Consider the following 20,028-nt stretch of genomic DNA (forward strand, 5'->3'; position numbering starts at 1 on the left):
AGATTTGGAATCATCTGCGTCCAGATGAATCATGGCGGGAAAAGGAAAGGACATAACCGTACACTATACAGTATGTTATTAAACATCGCCACGGTGTGGCCAATAACTTGAACAACAACTGCAGTCACAGGAGTAGTGATGGGTGCGAGCCTCCTCTGGGAGAGGAGAGGCGTATCCCATTCCGACAAGCTTGTAGGAGCATCATGCGAATTATGTTGTCTGCCACAACCAGATAGTTAGCTAGCAAACTTGGACTACGTTTCCTTAGCTAATGATTGAAAGAGAATAAACTTTCCACATGTCATGCCAAATCGAAATGGATGTTTGTTGAACTTAGACCTAGCAAGCAAAGTTAGCTAGCCACTTGTACCAGAGCTAGATACGATGGAGTTGATAAGTGATTGCATTACTTAGCTAACGTTAGCCAGTCAAAAACTCATCGAACATAGCGATGAAGGCCCGGTTGGGTGAATTAACCGCAATAAGTACATGTAGCCTACTAATATGATGTCACTGATCTAATCAGTCATTAATGTAGCCTTCTATTGTATTATTTTATATTCTCTAGGTCTAGGGAATGCAACCCTGGTTGACATCACGTGAGTCGCGTCAGCCAGGCTAATAATATGCCATGTCATTATAATATCATTGTCTTCAATATCTTGTCAACTTATTTGCCTCACATTTATGGGCAGTTTGCAAGAGGCTTTATTCCCTAACAATGGACACTTTTGTCTTGACAGAGCAGAACACAAGCAGAGGAGGATGTCATTCAGAAGGGCAAGTCAGTACTGTTTTCAGATGAGCTGCTAGATGATTACTGTAAAATATTGCAAGTGTCTGTGCATTGAAATAAGACTGAAAATACTGTATGTGCATGACTCAGGTGGAAGAGGTTAGGAGGCAGATTGATAAGATATATTCTGAAGTGGATGAGGTGAGGAAGAGGCACAGCATGATCCTGTCTGCACCCAATCCAGATCAGAGTAAGATGATCATCAATTAAAACCCTCTGTCAGACAGGCCTGCTGAGTGGCGCAGTGGTGTGCCACTAGAGATTCTGGGTTCGAGTCCAGGCTCTGTCGCAGCCAGGCCGTGACCGGGAGACCCATGGGGGGCGCACAATTGGCCCAGCGTCGTATGGGTTAGTGGAGAGTTTGGCGGCAGGGATGTCCTTGTCCCATCGCGCACTAGTAACTCCTGTGGCAGACTGGGCGGAGTGTATGCTGACACGGTCGCCAGGTGTATGGTGTTTCCTCCGACACATTGGTGCAGCTGGCTTCCGGGTTAAGTGGGCATTGTGTCAAGAAGCACTGCGGCTTGGTTGGGTTGTGTTTCGAGGGAGGCACGGCTCTCGACCTTCGCCTCTCCTGAGTCCGTACGGGAGTAGCAGCGATGAGGCCAATTGGATACCACGAATTTGGGGAGAAAAAGGGGTGAATAAATAAAGTGTATTAGGCTATTCCGCCACGTTCCCAAAGTGAAGAGGGTTTGAGATCTAGCTATGTTGTTGCTCCTCCCCTATTTGTTTTCAACATTTATTTTCTCTGTACTACTAAAGTATGCAATTTAAAGTGTTGAATTCAAAACTTTTGCACGACAAAATATAGGCCTTGGTATTTGCATGGTGACTTCTAAAGTCATAATAACAAAAATAAACAAACGTTCTTACTTCCTCTAACATCATTGCCCTCCTTCAGGAAGAAACACATGACTCAATACAAATAGATGGCTCGGTGTCTGGAAGCCTGTATAGAAATCAATGCCATGGCCCAGCCTTCGTAGACCAGTCTGTGGGTGGGCTTTGGCTGACCTCTAGCAGCAGCAGGGCCATTTTACTGAGGGCTTGGACAAGTTACACTGTGCTTGTTCAGAGTTGATCCACTGTGGAGACTGAATAGGCATGAGGAGCTAATCAAGGCCTGCATGGACAAAGGCCCTCAGTTGACTCTATAATGCAACACAGCAGCATCAGTATTACCAGCAGAGTAACACAGTATCAACCATCTGCTACACAATAATACTAACTGGGAATGTTAGTCATTTCAATGTAATTATGTTGAACCAACATGGAACAGTCATTGGAATTGACTTCTGCCCAGTGGGTGGTAGGTGTAGTGTTTCTTATCCATATAAATATGAAGAATAGGTTACTATTGTTATAGAAGCGTTGCCAGGTGATATGATTAATGCTAATATTTTTCCAGGACAATTTTGGAAATGTGCAATTAATGCATTTATTTTCTGTCCCTGATATTTCCTGAAGAGATGAAAGATGAACTTGACCGGTTGACCAATGAGATCACGAGCAATGCCAACTCTGTGAGAGTTCATCTAAAATAAAACCACCACCACGTACAGCACATTTAAACAAATATTTTTTGTTGTCATTTTGTCATTATTATGACAGGATCAAATGCCTATCCCTAATGCTGCTCGCTAGATTTAGAAAGGTAGATGTGGGAGATTTGTCTGAGGTGTTATTATAGCTACTGTAATCACTGTTCTTTCTGTTCTCTGCTGCTATGGAGCAGAGCCTGCCCAAGGATGATGTTTCTAACAGGGCCTCAGTTGATTTCCGCATTCAAAAAACCCAGGTCAGGAAACAGTCTTCCTGAGACTCATTCTTCATATTTTTGCAAATTCTAAAAGGTTGTGATTAAGGGCAGAGAGATTCTTGGAGGCTAACGTACCTGTATACCTGTATAAGTTTACCATGTCTGCCACTAGGGCTGGGCGATATGTCGATATATATCGTGTAAATATATTGTTTGATATTATGCTTTATTCTTTATTTCGTTGTGTCGCAAATCACACTCTTTACGGCAATATTTTTTGTCAATTGGATGTCGCTTTGCGTTCACACGTGCCGTGTGGAAGGACATTTTCAACACAAACAAACATGGAGGAGAGTGAACGTGACACAGAGCACAGAGACCGTACCTAAAATAGGGGCTACTTCGGTCGCATGGACGTGGTTTGGGTATGAAAAGTCTGACACAGACCTCTGCAAAAAATGCCGCAGGCCGGTCCTGACAACAGGCTCAAACACCACTAACCTCTTTTACCACCTACGCAAGAATCAAGTGAAACATTACGGAGTGAGTCTACGGATGAGACCCAAACAAGTACAGTCGAGTGCTCAAAACAAACCCCAGACTCAGACGTTGAAGAGGCTTTTGCCCACGACACAGCATATGGCAAAGAATCAGGAAGATGGAAGGAGACAACAGCTGTCGTTACAACTTACATCTGCAAAGACATGGCCCCAATTTACACGGTTGAGAAACTGGGGTTTTGTGAGTTGGTGCTAACACTACCCAAGGTACCAAATGCAAATACCTTTTATTTGATGAGTATAATTCAAAATGTAATAAAAAATAGGCCTTTACATGTGGTCATTTTATGTAAACTATTTATTCATTAAATTTACAGAAAATGTGTATATCGTTAATATGTATCGTTTAACGTGAAGTGAAATGACCTACAGTTGAAGTCGGAAGTTTACATACACCTTAGCCAAATACATTTAACTCAGTTTTTCACAATTCCTGATATTTAATCCTAGTAAAGTTCCCTGTCTTAGGTCAGTTAGGATCACCACTTTATTTTAAGAATGTGAAATGTCAGAATAATAGTAGAGAGAATGATTTATTTCAGCTTTTATTTCTTTCATCACATTCCCAGTGGGTCAGAAGTTTACATACACTCAATTAGTATTTGGTAGCATTGCCTTTAAATAGTTTAACATGGGTCAAACGTTTCGGGGAGCCTTCCACAAGCATACCACAATAAGTTGTGTGAATTTTGGCCCATTCCCCCTGACAGAGTTGGTGTAACAGAGTCAGGTTTGTAGGCCTCCTTGCTTGCACACGCTTTTTCAGTTCTGCCCACAAATGTTCTATGGGATTGAGGTCAGGGCTTTGTGATGGCCACTCCAATACCTTGACTTTGATGTCCTTAAGCCATTTTGCCACATCTTTGGAAGTATGCGTGGGGTCAATGTCCATTTGGAAGACCCATTTGCGACCAAGCTTTAACTTCCTGCCTGATGTCTTCAATATATCCACATAATTTTCCTTCCTTATGAAGCCATCTATTTTGTGAAGTGCACCAGTCCCTGCTGCAGCAAAGCACCCCCACAAAATGATGCTGCCACCCCCGTGCTCCATGGTTGGGATGGTGTTCTTCGGCTTGCCAGCCTCCCCCTTTTTCCTCCAAACATAACGATGGTCATTATGGCCAAACAGTTCTATTTTTGTTTCATCAGACCAGAGGACATTTCTCCAAAAAGTACGATCTTTGTCCCCATGTGCAGTTGCAAACCGTAGTCTGGCTTTTTTATGGCGGTTTTTGCAGTGGCTTCTTCCTTTCAGGTTATGTCGACATAGGACTCGTAGATAGATACTTTTGTACCTGTTTCCTCCAGCATCTTCACAAGGTCCTTTGCTGTTGTTCTGGGATTGATTTGCACTTTTTTCACCAAAGTATGTTCATCTCTAGGAGACAGAACACGTCTCCTTCCTGAGCCGTATGACGGCTGCGTGGTACCATGGTGTTTATACTTGCGTACTATTGTTTGTACAGATGAACGTGGTACCTTCAGGCATTTGGAAATTGCTCCCAAGGAAGAACCAGACCTGTGGAGGTCTACAATTTTTTCTTCTGAGGTCTTGGCTGATTTCTTTTAATTTTCCCATGATGTCAAGCAAAGAGGCACTGAGTTTGAAGGTAGGCCTTGAAATACATCCACAGGTACACCTCCAATTGACTCAAATGATGTCAATTAGCCTATCAGAAGCTTCTAAAGCCATGACATCATTTTCTGGAATTTTCCAAGCTGTTTAGAACAGTCAACTTAGTGTATGTGTATGGAAATGCCCGAGATGGCATAGCAGTTCAGACGTCTTTTGTCCTCGTCTTGTCGTGTCGTGTATATATATATATTTACAACTTTTTTCACATACATTTTATTTTTATTTTCCATCAACTCATCTTCAATACACTCTCCTGCAACCTGCCTCACCAATTGATATGTATAAATACGTATTATTTACCTCAAATCTGCAATCCTCCAAGAAGCTAGCCAGAAGCTAGCCAGAAACTCCAAGAAGCTAGCCAGAAGCTAGCCAGGAGCTAGCCAGAAGCTAATCAGAAGCTAGTTAGCTTCTTTACTGGCAACTCGTTAGTATTCAGCTAACCACGGTTTGTGGTCATCAGCTATCCTTTAACTCGAAAATCTATCGCCAGTTTTGTACGGCGCGGCTCGGAACGGAACATACCGGACCGATTTTTCTCTCCATGTCCCTGGATTTCAACTGCTCTCTGGACATTCACTCCCGGATCTCACAGCTAGCTGGCTGCTATCCGTGTGTCTATCTGCTTTCGTCGATTCCGGAGCAAACATCAATTACTCCGGAGCTAGCCAGCTCCGTCAATCACTCCTGAGCTCCGTCAATCACTCCTGGGCTGCAGTCACCTATCCGGACCCGTTTTACTGCCTACGCGGAGCCCCACCGGGCCTTCACAACTGGACTGCCGACGTTATCTACCCGAAGGAGATCCGGCTGGCTCCTCCGTCGCGACGTTACCTGAACGCCCATCTGCGGCCTGCTAACCGTTAGCTGTCTTACCGGCTGCTCTCAGAATAGACAATCGGACAATTTATTTATTTTTATTATTATTATGTTTCTTCTTGGGCCTCTATAACTATATCTATTGTTTTTATTTTTTTGTTGTTGTGTGATTTGGACTAATCCCCTCTACAACACGGAACTCCACTAATCTACTGACGGAACGCAAGAGGTGGCTAACAACAGACCTCCATCCTATGCTAGCTTGCTACCGATGCCCTGGCTAGCTGTCTAAATCGCCGTGACCCCCAAACCAACCTCTCCACTCCCTGGACCCTTTTGATCACTCGACTAAGGATGCCTCTCCTTAATGTCAATATGTCTTGTCCATTGCTGTTCTGGTTAGTGTTTATTGGCTTATTTCACTGTAGAGCCTCTAGTCCTGCTCACTATACCTTATCCAACTTATTAGTTCCACCACCCACACATGCAATGACATCTCCTGGTTTCAATGATGTTTCTAGAGACAATATCTCTCTCTTCATCACTCAATACCTAGGTTTACCTCCACTGTATTCACATCCTACCATACCTTTGTCTGTACATTATACCTTGATGCTATTTTATCGCCCCCAGAAACCTCCTTTTACTTTCTGTTCCAGACGTTCTAGACGACCAATTCTTATTGCTTTTAGCCGTACCCTTATTCTTCTCCTCCTATGTTCCTCTGGCGATGTAGAGGTGAATCCAGGCCCTGCAGTGCCTAGCTCCACTCCTATTCCCCAGGCGCTCTCTTTTGATGACTTCTGTAACCGTAATAGCCTTGGTTTCATGCATGTTAACATTAGAAGCCTCCTCCCTAAGTTTGTTCTTTTCACTGCTTTAGCACACTCTGCCAACCCGGATGTTCTAGCTGTGTCTGAATCCTGGCTTAGGAAGACCACCAAAAATTCAGAAATTTTAATTCCAAACTACAACATTTTCAGACAAGATAGAACTGCCAAAGGGGGCGGTGTTGCAATCTACTGCAAAGATAGCCTGCAGAGTTCTGTCCTACTATCCAGGTCTGTACCCAAACAATTTGAACTTCTACTTTTAAAAATCCACCTCTCTAAAAACAAGTCTCTCACCGTTGCCGCCTGCTATAGACCACCCTCTGCCCCCAGCTGTGCTCTGGACACCATATGTGAACTGATTGCCCCCATCTATCTTCAGAGCTCGTGCTGCTAGGCGACCTAAACTGGAACATGCTTAACACCCCAGCCATCCTACAATCTAAACTTGATGCCCTCAATCTCACACAAATTATCAATGAACCTACCAGGTACCCCCCCAAAGCCTTAAACACGGGCACCCTCATAAATATCATCCTAACCAACTTCCCCTCTAAATACACCTCTGCTGTCTTCAACCAAGATCTCAGCGATCACTGCCTCATTGCCTGCATCCGTAATGGGTCAGCGGTCAAACGACCTCCACTCATCACTGTAAAACGCTCCCTGAAACACTTCAGCGAGCAGGCCTTTCTAATCGACCTGGCCGGGGTGTCCTGGAAGGATATTGATCTCATCCCGTCAGTAGAGGATGCCTGGATATTTTTTTTAAATGCCTTCCTAACAATCTTAAATAAACATGCCCCATTCAAGAAAATTAGAACCAGGAACAGATATAGCCCTTGGTTCTCCCCAGACCTGACTGCCCTTAACCAACACAAAAACATCCTATGGCGTTCTGCATTAGCATCGAACAGCCCCCGTGATATGCAGCTTGTTCAGGGAAGCTAGAAACCGTTATACACAGGCAGTTAGAAAAGCCAAGGCTAGCTTTTTCAAGCAGAAATTTGCTTCCTGCAACACTAACTCTAAAAAGTTCTGGGACACTGTAAAGTCCATGGAGAATAAGAACACCTCCTCCCAGCTGCCCACTGCACTGAAGATAGGAAACACTGTCACCACTGATAAATCCACCATAATTGAGAATTTCAATAAGCATTTTTCTACGGCTGGCCATGCTTTCCACCTGGCAACTCCTACCCCGGTCAACAGCACTGCACCCCCAACAGCAACTCGCCCAAGCCTTCCCCATTTCTCCTTCTCCCAAATCCATTCAGCTGAAGTTCTGAAAGAGCTGAAAAATCTGGACCCCTACAAATCAGCCGGGCTAGACAATCTGGACCCTTTCTTTCTAAAATTATCTGCCGAAATTGTTGCCACCCCTATTACTAGCCTGTTCAACCTCTCTTTCGTGTCATCTGAGATTCCCAAAGATTGGAAAGCAGCTGCGGTCATCCCCCTCTTCAAAGGGGGGACACTCTTGACCCAAACTGCTACAGACCTATATCTATCCTACCATGCCTTTCTAAGGTCTTCGAAAGCCAAGTCAACAAACAGATTACCGACCATTTCGAATCTCACCATACCTTCTCTGCTATGCAATCTGGTTTCAGAGCTGGTCATGGGTGCACCTCAGCCACGCTCAAGGTCCTAAACGATATCTTAACCGCCATCGATAAGAAACATTACTGTGCAGCCGTATTCATTGATCTGGCCAAGGCTTTCGACTCTGTCAACCACCACATCCTCATCAGCAGACTCGACAGCCTTGGTTTCTCAAATGATTGCCTCGCCTGGTTCACCAACTACTTCTCTGATAGAGTTCAGTGTGTCAAATCGGAGGGTCTGCTGTCCGGACCTCTGGCAGTCTCTATGAGGGTGCCACAGGGTTCAATTCTTGGACCGACTCTCTTCTCTGTATACATCAATGAGGTCGCTCTTGCTGCTGGTGAGTCTCTGATCCACCTCTACGCAGACGACACCATTCTGTATACTTCCGGCCCTTCTTTGGACACTGTGTTAACAACCCTCCAGGCAAGCTTCAATGCCATACAACTCTCCTTCCGTGGCCTCCAATTGCTCTTAAATACAAGTAAAACTAAATGCATGCTCTTCAACCGATCGCTACCTGCACCTACCCGCCTGTCCAACATCACTACTCTGGACGGCTCTGACTTAGAATACGTGGACAACTACAAATACTTAGGTGTCTGGTTAGACTGTAAACTCTCCTTCCAGACCCATATCAAACATCTCCAATCCAAAGTTAAATCTAGAATTGGCTTCCTATTTCGCAACAAAGCATCCTTCACTCATGCTGCCAAACATACCCTTGTAAAATTCACCATCCTACCAATCCTCAACTTTGGCGATGTCATTTACAAAATAGCCTCCAATACCCTACTCAACAAATTGGATGCAGTCTATCACAGTGCAATCCGTTTTGTCACCAAAGCCCCATATACTACCCACCATTGCGACCTGTACGCTCTCGTTGGCTGGCCCTCGCTTCATACTCGTCGCCAAACCCACTGGCTCCATGTCATCTACAAGACCCTGCTAGGTAAAGTCCCCCCTTATCTCAGCTCGCTGGTCACCATAGCATCTCCCACCTGTAGCACACGCTCCAGCAGGTATATCTCTCTAGTCACCCCCAAAACCAATTCTTTCTTTGGCCGCCTCCCTTCCAGTTCTCTGCTGCCAATGACTGGAACGAACTACAAAAATCTCTTAAATTGGAAACACTTATCTCCCTCACTAGCTTTAAGCACCAACTGTCAGAGCATCTTACAGATTACTGCACCTGTACATAGCCCACCTATAATTTAGCCCAAACAACTACCTCTTTCCCAACTGTATTTAATTAATTTATTTATTTTGCTCCTTTGCACCCCATTATTTTTATTTCTACTTTGCACATTCTTCCATTGCAAAACTACCATTCCAGTGTTTTACTTGCTATATTGTATTTACTTTGCCACCATGGCCTTTTTTGCCTTTACCTCCCTTCTCACCTAATTTGCTCACATTGTATATAAACTTGTTTTTTTTACTGTATTATTGACTGTATGTTTGTTTTACTCCATGTGTAACTCTGTGTCGTTGTATGTGTCGAACTGCTTTGCTTTATCTTGGCCAGGTCGCAATTGTAAATGAGAACTTGTTCTCAACTTGCTTACCTGGTTAAATAAAGGTGAAATAAAAAAATAATTTTTTTTTAAAAAAAGTATGTAAACTTCTGACCCACTGGAATTGTGAATTATAAGTGAACTAAACAATTGTTGGAAACATTACTTGTGTCAAGCACAAAGTAGATGTCCTAACCGACTTGCCAAAACTACAGTTTGTTAACAAGGAATTTGTGGAGTGTTTGAAAAATGAGTTTTAATGACTCCAACCTAAGTGAATGTAAACTTCCGACTTCAACTGTATATGTACAGTGCCTTGGGAAAATATTCGGCCCCCTTGAACTTTGCGACCTTTTGCCACATTTCAGGCTTCAAACATAAAGATATAAAACTGTATTTTTTTGTGAAGAATCAACAACAAGTGGGACACAATCATGAAGTGGAACGACATTTATTGGATATTTCAAACTTTTTTAACAAATCAAAAACTGAAAAATTGGGCGTGCAAAATTATTCAGCCCCTTTACTTTCAGTGCAGCAAACTCTCTCCAGAAGTTCAGTGAGGATCTCTGAATGATCCAATGTTGACCTAAATGACTAATGATGATAAATACAATCCACCTGTGTGTAATCAAGTCTCCGTATAAATGCACCTGCACTGTGATAGTCTCAGAGGTCCGTTAAAAGCGCAGAGAGCATCATGAAGAACAAGGAACACACCAGGCAGGTCCGAGATACTGTTGTGAAGAAGTTTAAAGCCGGATTTGGATACAAAAAGATTTCCCAAGCTTTAAACATCCCAAGGAGCACTGTGCAAGCGATAATATTGAAATGGAAGGAGTATCAGACCACTGCAAATCTACCAAGACCTGGCCGTCCCTCTAAACTTTCAGCTCATACAAGGAGAAGACTGGTCAGAGATGCAGCCAAGAGGCCCATGATCACTCTGGATGAACTGCAGAGATCTACAGCTGAGGTGGGAGACTCTGTCCATAGGACAAATCTGACCTTTATGGAAGAGTGGCAAGAAGAAAGCCATTTCTTAAAGATATCCATAAAAAGTGTCGTTTAAAGTTTGCCACAAGCCACCTGGGAGACACACCAAACATGTGGAAGAAGGTGCTCTGGTCAGATGAAACCAAAATTGAACTTTTTGGCAACAATGCAAAACGTTATGTTCGGCGTAAAAGCAACACAGCTCATCACCCTGAACACACCATCCCCGCTGTCAAACATGGTGGTGGCAGCATCATGGTTTGGGCCTGCTTTTTTTCAGCAGGGACAGGGAAGATGGTTAAAATTGATGGGAAGATGGATGGAGCCAAATACAGGACCATTCTGGAAGAAAACCTGATGGAGTCTGCAAAAGACCTGAGACTGGGACGGAGATTTGTCTTCCAACAAGACAATGATCCAAAACATAAAGCAAAATCTACAATGGAATGGTTCAAAAATAAACATATCCAGGTGTTAGAATGGCCAAGTCAAAGTCCAGACCTGAATCCAATCGAGAATCTGTGGAAATAACTGAAAACTGCTGTTCACAAATGCTCTCCATCCAACCTCACTGAGCTCGAGCTGTTTTGCAAGGAGGAATGGGATAAAATGTCAGTCTCTCGATGTGCAAAACTGATCGAGACATACCCCAAGCGACTTACAGCTGTAATCGCAGCAAAAGGTGGCGCTACAAAGTATTAACTTAAGGGGGCTGAATAATTTTGCACGCCCAATTTTTCAGTTTTTGATTTGTTAAAAAAGTTTGAAATATCCAATAAATGTCGTTCCACTTCATGATTGTGTCCCACTTGTTGTTGATTCTTCACAAAAAAATACAGTTTTATATCTTTATGTTTGAAGCCTGAAATGTGGCAAAAGTTCGCAAAGTTCAAGGGGGCCGAATACTTTCGCAAGGCACTGTATATGAGATTTTGGCCATATCGCCCAGCCCTATCTGCCACCATATTTTGACATGGCTGTTTGACATCTCACCCTTTCAAAAGTTTGAGCCTTTATCCGCTTTACTGTTGCTAGTGGTTGAAGCTCTCTTTCCTCTATCCTCTCCTTACCTTACCTTCTCTAACCCCACAGCACACAGTGCTCTCCAGGAAGTTTGTGGATGTCATGACTCAGTACAACGAGACTCAAGTGTCGTTTAGGGAGAGAAGCAATTGAAGGATCCAGAGACAGCTGGAGATAAGTGAGTCACAAACTGGGCCAGCAGCAGGGCAGACAGGAACACGGAACGGAAACCGACCACACCAAGCAGCTTTCTTTCCCACAAATAATAACACATCGGCTACAGTGTTCACAATTCCAATCAAACTATCATATGATTGCCTATTGCCTATCGTCAGATAGCACAACGATTCCGGTTCCACTCTATGTTATTGTTTATTGTCATGGTATGGATAATGAGGCCATTAGACCAATCAGACTACGGCCACATAAAATATAGGATGATAGTCAAGGATTTGGCTTGAGATGCTAAAGAGACTAGCTGTAAAGAAACCATGGCAGAAACCCATGTATTGTTCATATGGAGTATTTCTCTTGAATGAGAATAATTGATGATGACAAAAATAGATGTAACCTCTCCAGCCCCTTAGGATACTCCGAATGAAAATCTCTACTACTGCAGACTCCAGATGTAAGAGAAGTGTGTTAGTGTTGTCTCTACACCTGTCTATAGAGAAGCTGTTCACATGGCCAGTGGCGGGCTCATGGCTGTGCTGTATAGTAATCGTTGATCATAGGTTATATATACTGTATTCACTGGGGTGGAAGGCCTTACATGATCCCGGGTTGTTTGTAAGCCACTGTGGGGTTGACCATGTTAGGCAGTGAGGGTTGATTCCCTCTGAGGAATAGCCGCCATGGTCATAACACTGTGCTTATGACTACGGAGACTATTCTCCCCATAGAAAAGAGAGAATATGTTTTTTTGTTTTCTGCTGATGCTTTAGCACCTGTCTGGTGAAAGTATTTTCTTTCCTGGTTCTAGCTGGGAGAGTGACTAGCAATGAGGAACTGGACGACATGCTGGAGGGTGGAAACTCATCCATTTTTACATCTGATCTAAGTTCCTCCTCAATCTCCAGCTTTTGTTGGGTGCTACTTCCTCATATCCATTATTTTCTTAGGACAAATCAGACAACTACCAACACTATCTAGTATACCAAGATAACTCAGGTGGTGGTTTGAACGTATTCCAAAACAAATAATATTCTGTGTAAATGCAACACCAATCATCCCATATGTATGTATTTGAATTAATTATACTGTCTCATTGGCTGTCGTCTCCCAACCCCTCCCTCAGATTATTTTGGACTCTCAGATCACGCGGCAGGCCGAGAATGAGATTGAGTCACGGCACCAGGGTATCATGAACCTGGAGTCCAGCATCAGGGAGCTCCATGCCATGTTCATGGACATGGCCATGCTGGTAGAGAATCAGGTATTGTAGCGCAGTACTGTAAAGCTGTCCAGAATATTATTAGTTCTGTTTTTTGTCAAAACTATATGGAACTCATGTGGTGTCTAAAAGGGGGATATGGTCAACAACATAGAGAAGAATGTCTCCAACGCAGCCGAGTACATAGGCCGTGCCAAAGAGGAGACCAACAAAGCTGTGAGATACTAGAAAAAATCTCAGAGGGTAAGTCTCCATTTCCCCAAACGGAAGGTCACATGGTGTATCTACTAATAATACTATATAATACTGCTCAAGTTAAGACTCTTTTAACCAATGCAATAGCTCTGAATGGTTCGGTCAGAAGAATAATATTATTTCAGTATTATATACTGATAAGATTTAATGCATTGGTTATACATGCCATATTTATTAGGGCTGGGAATTGCCAAGGACCTCACGATATGACGATATTATCCCGATACTTAGGTGCCGATATGATATTTGTGTCAGGCTTGGAAGAGTGATGGGTGTGGAGTCAGGCGCAGAGAGCAGAGGATTCGGAAAAAACACTTTATTCCGTACAATCACAGTGCACAAAGAGGGTGACGCCGAACACAGGTGTAAAACACTCCAAAATGTGGTACATACGCTGTACAGCGGAAAATCCAAAAGACAGGAACACTCCTGGACCAAAGACAGCAAACAAGCCCGAACACAGGCGGGCTAACTGAACTTAAATAACCCCAACCCAAAACCCCAAACAAGCACAAACACAGGCGGGCTAACTGAACTTAAATAACCCCAACCCAAAACCGCAAACAAGGAACAGGTGAAACCAATTAGACCAAACAAAAGGAAAAGGGATCGGTAGCAGCTAGTAGACCGGCAACGACGACTGCCGAGCGCCACCCGAACGGGACGGGGAGCCACCTTCGGTAATATTCGTGACAATTTGTGATTCAATACTATGATTTTATTGCTCACTATATACACGTAACAAGCCAGCAGCATACCACCCTGCATACCACTGCTGGCTTGCTTCTGAAGCTAAGCAGGGTTGGTCCTGGTCAGTTCCTGGATGGGAGACCAGATGCTGCTGGAAGTGGTGTTGGAGGGCCAGTAGGAGGCACTCTTTCCTCTGGTCTAAAAATATCCCAATTCCCCAGGGCAGTGATTGGGGACACTGCCCTGTGTAGGGTGCTGTCTTTCGGATGGGACGTTAAACGGGTGTCCTGACTCTGAGGTCATTAAAGATCCCATGGCACTTATCGTAAGAGTAGGGGTGTTAACCCCGGTGTCCTGGTTAAATTCCCAATCTGGCCCTCAAACCATCATGGTCACCTAATAATCCCCAGTTTACAATTGGCTCATTAATCCCCCTCCTCTCCCCTGTAACTATTCCCCAGGTCGTTGCTGCAAATGAGAACATGTTCTCAGTCAACTTACCTGGTAAAAAAAAAAAGAAAGATTTAAAAATAATAATACCCTGATATGTAACTATCAATTTTTTCCCCCCATCACTAATATCTAATGTCTAAATTGAATGTCAAAATGTCTCCATGTCCCAAATCCACAGGCATTGACAGAATATTGTTTTCACTAAAATCAGTGTAGTGTTTTGGGTCATTGCACTATCAACCTAATCTAACCACTTTGTTTCTGTCCTTGGCAGAAACTCTTCATCTTTGGCTTTGTTCTATTGATACTGCACGCTGTCATTGCACTAATCGTTGGGCTGTCTGTTGGACTAACCAATCCCCTGTATGAGTCCTGTCCTGCTATCTGTCTGAGGTAACTACTTCTGTAAATTTCATCAACATCACATTCAACACCTTTCATTTACTTTTTTTTTAACACAATGAGGTACTGTACTTGATAGAAGTTGATGTTAGGCTTGGGCAGTATCCAGATTTTAATATTATCATACCGTCCTTCTCTTATCCTGGCATTTACGGTATTACAGGCATAGCACACAAGGATTTGCTAAAAATGCAAGAAAAGCCTATTGGACCTGTATTACCAGAATGCTAACACAATTAGCACAAACTAATAGCAAAATCACAATGACACTGTTAACTACGTGCTAACAAACTAATTGCAAAGACAGGCAAATCTGGCTCATAAAGTTATAAATTGTGCAAATAAACAAAGTTGTGATGAATGCTTTTCTGAAGGAAGAGCAGCATGTGTAGCAGAATAATGAGAACAAAAAACACTAGTAGGAAGCACAGGGATAAAATGAGCTCTTCCAGAGGTCTTTGACTTCTGGCAGAAAGTAATTCTGAGATATCTGATGGCAAACATTTAGTAGTGAATTGCATACAAGTTTAACTTCATCACCTCATGTGCTCTGCACAACAGAGACTCGCCGATTGATATAGAATGCTATGGACTCACCAGCTCCCGCTTTCTCCCGTTGTGCTATTTATAAACAAACACATGGCTGGCTCAACTGTACTGGGGAACTACGGAAACTTCATCATGTAAAATAATGTGACAGGTGATATGAAGAACGCAATCTTCTTTATATCTTAACGTATTGCACAAGTTGACTGCAGGTGTTAGCTTAAAAAGTAGCAACAAATATTCAAATTTATTGAAAAACTTTTAATAAATAGTTTTGACGGTATTGAAAAACCATCCCGTGGCTTTTTTCAAATACCCCGGTATACAGGTATATACGGTATACTTTTGTCACGGACCCCCCCCCCCCCCCCCCCGGTACTGCTGCTCATTCTGTTCACCAGTTCCGGAGGTCTACGTCACCGGCTTTCTAGGCTTCACTGAACGGGATTCATTATCATCAACCCCGGTCTTGTCTGATTACACACACCTGGTTCCCATTCCCCCTGATTAGTATGTTATATCTGTGCCCTCTGTTCCCTCTGTCGGTTATTGTTCCCATGTCCGTTGGTGGTGTGAGTACCTATGTGTTGGTGCAGCTGTTATGCGGTGTGCTTTATATATTGTGTATTACGGGTATCGTCCCGTGTCGCTCAACAAGGTTTACCCTCGCTCTTTTGTTTGTGTACAACCCAGTGTTTTTGTATATGTGTTTGTTTTGGGTTTATTCAAAATCCCTGCGCCTGTCTCCAAATCCTTTATACCAGCGCGACAATACTGCCCAAGCCTAGTTGATGTTGAATCACAGTAATGGGTCAGTTTCCCAAGTAAGCACTAATTGCCTACTACTAATTGGTTGATGATGACATTGGAAACACTTATCTTCCACTATTTGTTTTTACTACAAAACATAGAAATGTGCCGTTTTCACATACTGTATGTTGATGTTGGGGTAGTGCTGGAGAGGATGAATAAGTAGGAAGTAGGAAATTGCATGGATTTTGACCATTACAGAGTAGGTGGCCATTTCTCAAAAAAGGCTTTTCAAATTTCATATTTCATGGCTTTTAAAAGGGCTCACAGAGCTTGTTTTTCCACTCACTGCTGTCTCTCAGTATTAGTTATGAAGATGATAATGTTATTGAAGAATTACAGACCAAATTGAAGTGTCTTGAGTTTTGTTTGCATGTTCTACAGTCTTGTAAAGATAGGGGGTGACTGGGACAGGCAATGTAACATCCATAAGGTTTTACATTTTTGGGGGGTAAGAATTGCACCTTTACATCAGATCTCTTGAAACTTTCTCTGTAAAGTAAAATTTCATCAAGGTTTTATATTGTCTATAATTGGTTTCTCTCTTTTTGTCAGTGTCCTTTTTCAGCGTTATAACTCTAATATCCATAACGGTTGTAGATGTGATGTATCATAACTTAGCTTCTTAGCTATCTTGTTTTCTGATGTATTCTTTGGACTTTTATTGAAGCAATTGTTGATATCTTGAGAAATTATGTGTTCTAGCTAAGATTCTCTTGGAAAATATATGCTGAAAGGCATTTCTCCTATATGGCAGTACTGTTTCTTTTAGAACTGTGAATAGTCCTGGAGTGTTTTTTTTTTAAATGAAGGCCAGCATCCCGGAGTTGCCTCTTCACTGTTGACGTTGAGACTGGTGATTTGCGGGTACTATTTAATGAAGCTGCCAGTTGAGGACTTGTGAGGTGTCTGTTTCTCAAACTAGACACTCTAATGTACTTATCCTCTTGCTCAGTTGTACACCGGGTCCTCACACTCTTTCTATTCTGGTTAGAGCCAGTTTGCTCTGTTTTGTGAAGGGAGTAATACACAGGGGTGTACGAGATCTTCAGTTTCTTATCAGGTTTTCACATGGAATAGCCTTCATTTCTTAGAACAAGAATAGATTGACGAGTTTCAGAAGAAAGTCTTTGTTTCTGGCCATTTTGATCCTGTAATCGAACCCACAAATGCTGACGATCCAGATACTCAACTAGTCTAAAGAAGGCCAGTTTTATTGCTTCTTTAATCAGAGCAACAGTTTTCAGCTTTGCTAACATAATTGCAAAAGGGTTTTCTAATGATCAATTAGCCTTTTAAAATAATAAACTTGGATTAGCTAACACAATGTGCCATTGGAACACAGGAGTGATGGTTGCTGATAATGGGCCTCTGTACGCCTATGTAGATATTCCATTAAAAAAATTTAGTTTCCAGCTACAATAGTCATTTACAAAATTAACAATGTCTACACTGTATTTTTGATCAATTTGTTGTTATATTAATGGGCATTTTTTTTTGCTTTTCTTTCAAAAACAAGGACAATTGTAAGTGACACCAAAATTCTGAACGGTAGTGTATATATTTTTGAAAATAATCTTTGGGATGGTAAAACGTTTTCAAGGCCAACCTAAACAACTAAAAGCAAATATAAAGGTAATGTAGCTATATCTTTTTCAAATAAGATCAGCTTTGAGAACTAACAATCACCAGAATAAAAACTAGACTGTCCCTGACTATCTAAAATTCCCCAAGTGTCATGGCATGGGGCCCCCATGTTTGAGTCACTCAGATACAATAAGAACATGGCAAAAGCCATGGAAAAAAGTGTGGAATTAGCTTTAATACTGTAGAATTATATCTCTGCCCATGGCAAATTGTGTAGAATCCAAGGGATTTTATGCTATGATATTTAAACCAAATACCATTACCCTATTGGATTTATAACCTGCCCTCGATTATGAAAAACTGTATTTCTATTATGGAACTTGTTTATTTTCCATTTACGGAGGAAACAAAAACTGTTGAAAATGCAAATTGCTGAAGAGAAATGGAGAGAAAAGGATGTGATGTTTACTTCTGGCCTAATGAGCAGTCTGCACAAAGTGCTTGACTTTTGTGTCATCAGGCAAACAGGATTAGTGAAGGAAGTGGAGGCAGGTCCCCAGAGGGTTTATACTTCTGCCTTTAAATGGGTAAAGGGAAACTTCAGAGGTGGAACCAAAGCCAAATGTCAGTGAACTTCTACACAAGCTAAAGTATACAAATGCCATACACCAGATGTGGTTGCCAGTTTATTGAAATGAGAAGTGATCTTATGAACTCTAAAGATGGTCTGTTTGACCAGTATGTCAATCAGATTCGTTAGACTGCACTTTGTAGATGTCCTTTGGTACAGGAACAATCTGAATCATAGTTTTCTCGTGTTCAGAAAACTAAACACTTAGTTGCCACATCTCACTTACTCAATGATGCTTATTGGGTAGAATATTGTATTTTTCCATCCCCTCATACCTGCTCTCTGTTCATGTGGAATTGCGATGAAATAATGAAACAAATATTGAACTCACCAAGAGCAATTCAACTAACTGTGACAAAGTTGGGGAAGGTGCAGAGACTTGCACAAGGGCCTTCGTCTGCTAGACAAGGAGAATGTGAATGTGTCTGTCACGTTTACTGGAATAATGATCGGACCAACGTGCAGTATGATCTGGGTTCCACATCTTTATTCAGTGAAACGCACAAAACAATAAAGCAAGAACGAAACGTGACGACAATGAAGTGCTGACATATAACTACCCATAAACAATATCCCCAAAGGTGCGGACCCCGGCCGCAAAACCTGAAACCAAAAGGGACGGTTAGGGGTGGTGTCTAGTGTCGGTGGCGGCTCTTTTGCAGGACGAAGAACCCTCTCATCCCGCGGATCCGCCAGCATCAGGGGCGGCTCTGGTGCGGGCCGAAGAACCCGCTCACCCTGCGGATCCAGCCATGAACCCAGGCTGAACACTGTGCCTGGACTGGACCGAGGAAGGTTCCTGCCATGGAGCGGGACTGGACACCGGCTCTGGCCTGGACATCGATGCAGAGGAAGACTCCTGCCATGGAGCGGGACTGGACGCCGTGCTTGGACTGGGCATCGGCGCAGAGGAAGTCTCCTGCCCTAGAGCTGCCCCTGCCCGCCGTGCCTGGACCGTCGCAGGAGGTTACAGACAGTGGACCGTCGCAGGAGATTCCGGACCGTGGACTGTCTCAGGAAGCTCTGGACTGGGGACCGTCGCCGGAAGCTCTGGACTGGGGACCGTCGCCGGAAGCTCTGGACTGGGGACCGTCGCCTGAAGCTCTGGACTGGGGAAGCGCACTGGAGGCCTAATGCGTGGGGCCGGCACAGGTGGCACCGGACTGGTGACACGCACCTCAGAGCGAGTGCGAGGAGCAGGCACAGGACGTACCGGACTGGGAAGGCGCACTTGAGGGAGAGTGCGATGAGCAGGCACAGGATGTACCGGACTGGGGACACGCACTTCAGGGAGAGTGCGAGGAGCAGGCACATAACGTACGGATGATGAGCAGAACACACTTGCACAACATCTCTCTCATCTCACTCTCTCCCAACTTCGCCATTGCCTCCCTGACAGTCTCTGGCTCTTCCCTCTGCTCATCCGCCAGCTCCATGTGCCTCCCCCAAAAGAACTTGGGGTTGTCCTTGGGCTTTCTGTAGCCGCGAACCCTGTCACCGTCGCTCTCCTCCATTATCTCCTTCCGTCTGTTGCCAAGGAAGGGTTTCACATCTCCCCATCACTTCTTCCCATGTCCAGAAATCGTTCCCTCTTTAGGCACGCTGCTTGGTCCTGGTTTGATGGGATATTCTGTTACGTTCGCTGGAATAATGATCTGGGTTCCACATCTTTATTTAGTGAAACGCACAAAACAATAAAGCAAGAACG

The 20,028-nt window shown here is 43.4% G+C and overlaps 1 pseudogene; it reads left to right on the forward strand.

Moving 5' to 3' along the window:
* The first annotated feature begins 451 nt into the window (after nt 1-451).
* LOC115140673 (syntaxin-2-like) lies at nt 452-19,076 on the forward strand (annotated as a pseudogene).
* The last annotated feature ends 952 nt before the right edge of the window (nt 19,077-20,028 follow it).

Source organism: Oncorhynchus nerka, linkage group LG13 (assembly GCF_034236695.1).
Source record: "Oncorhynchus nerka isolate Pitt River linkage group LG13, Oner_Uvic_2.0, whole genome shotgun sequence".
NCBI lineage: Eukaryota > Metazoa > Chordata > Actinopteri > Salmoniformes > Salmonidae > Oncorhynchus > Oncorhynchus nerka.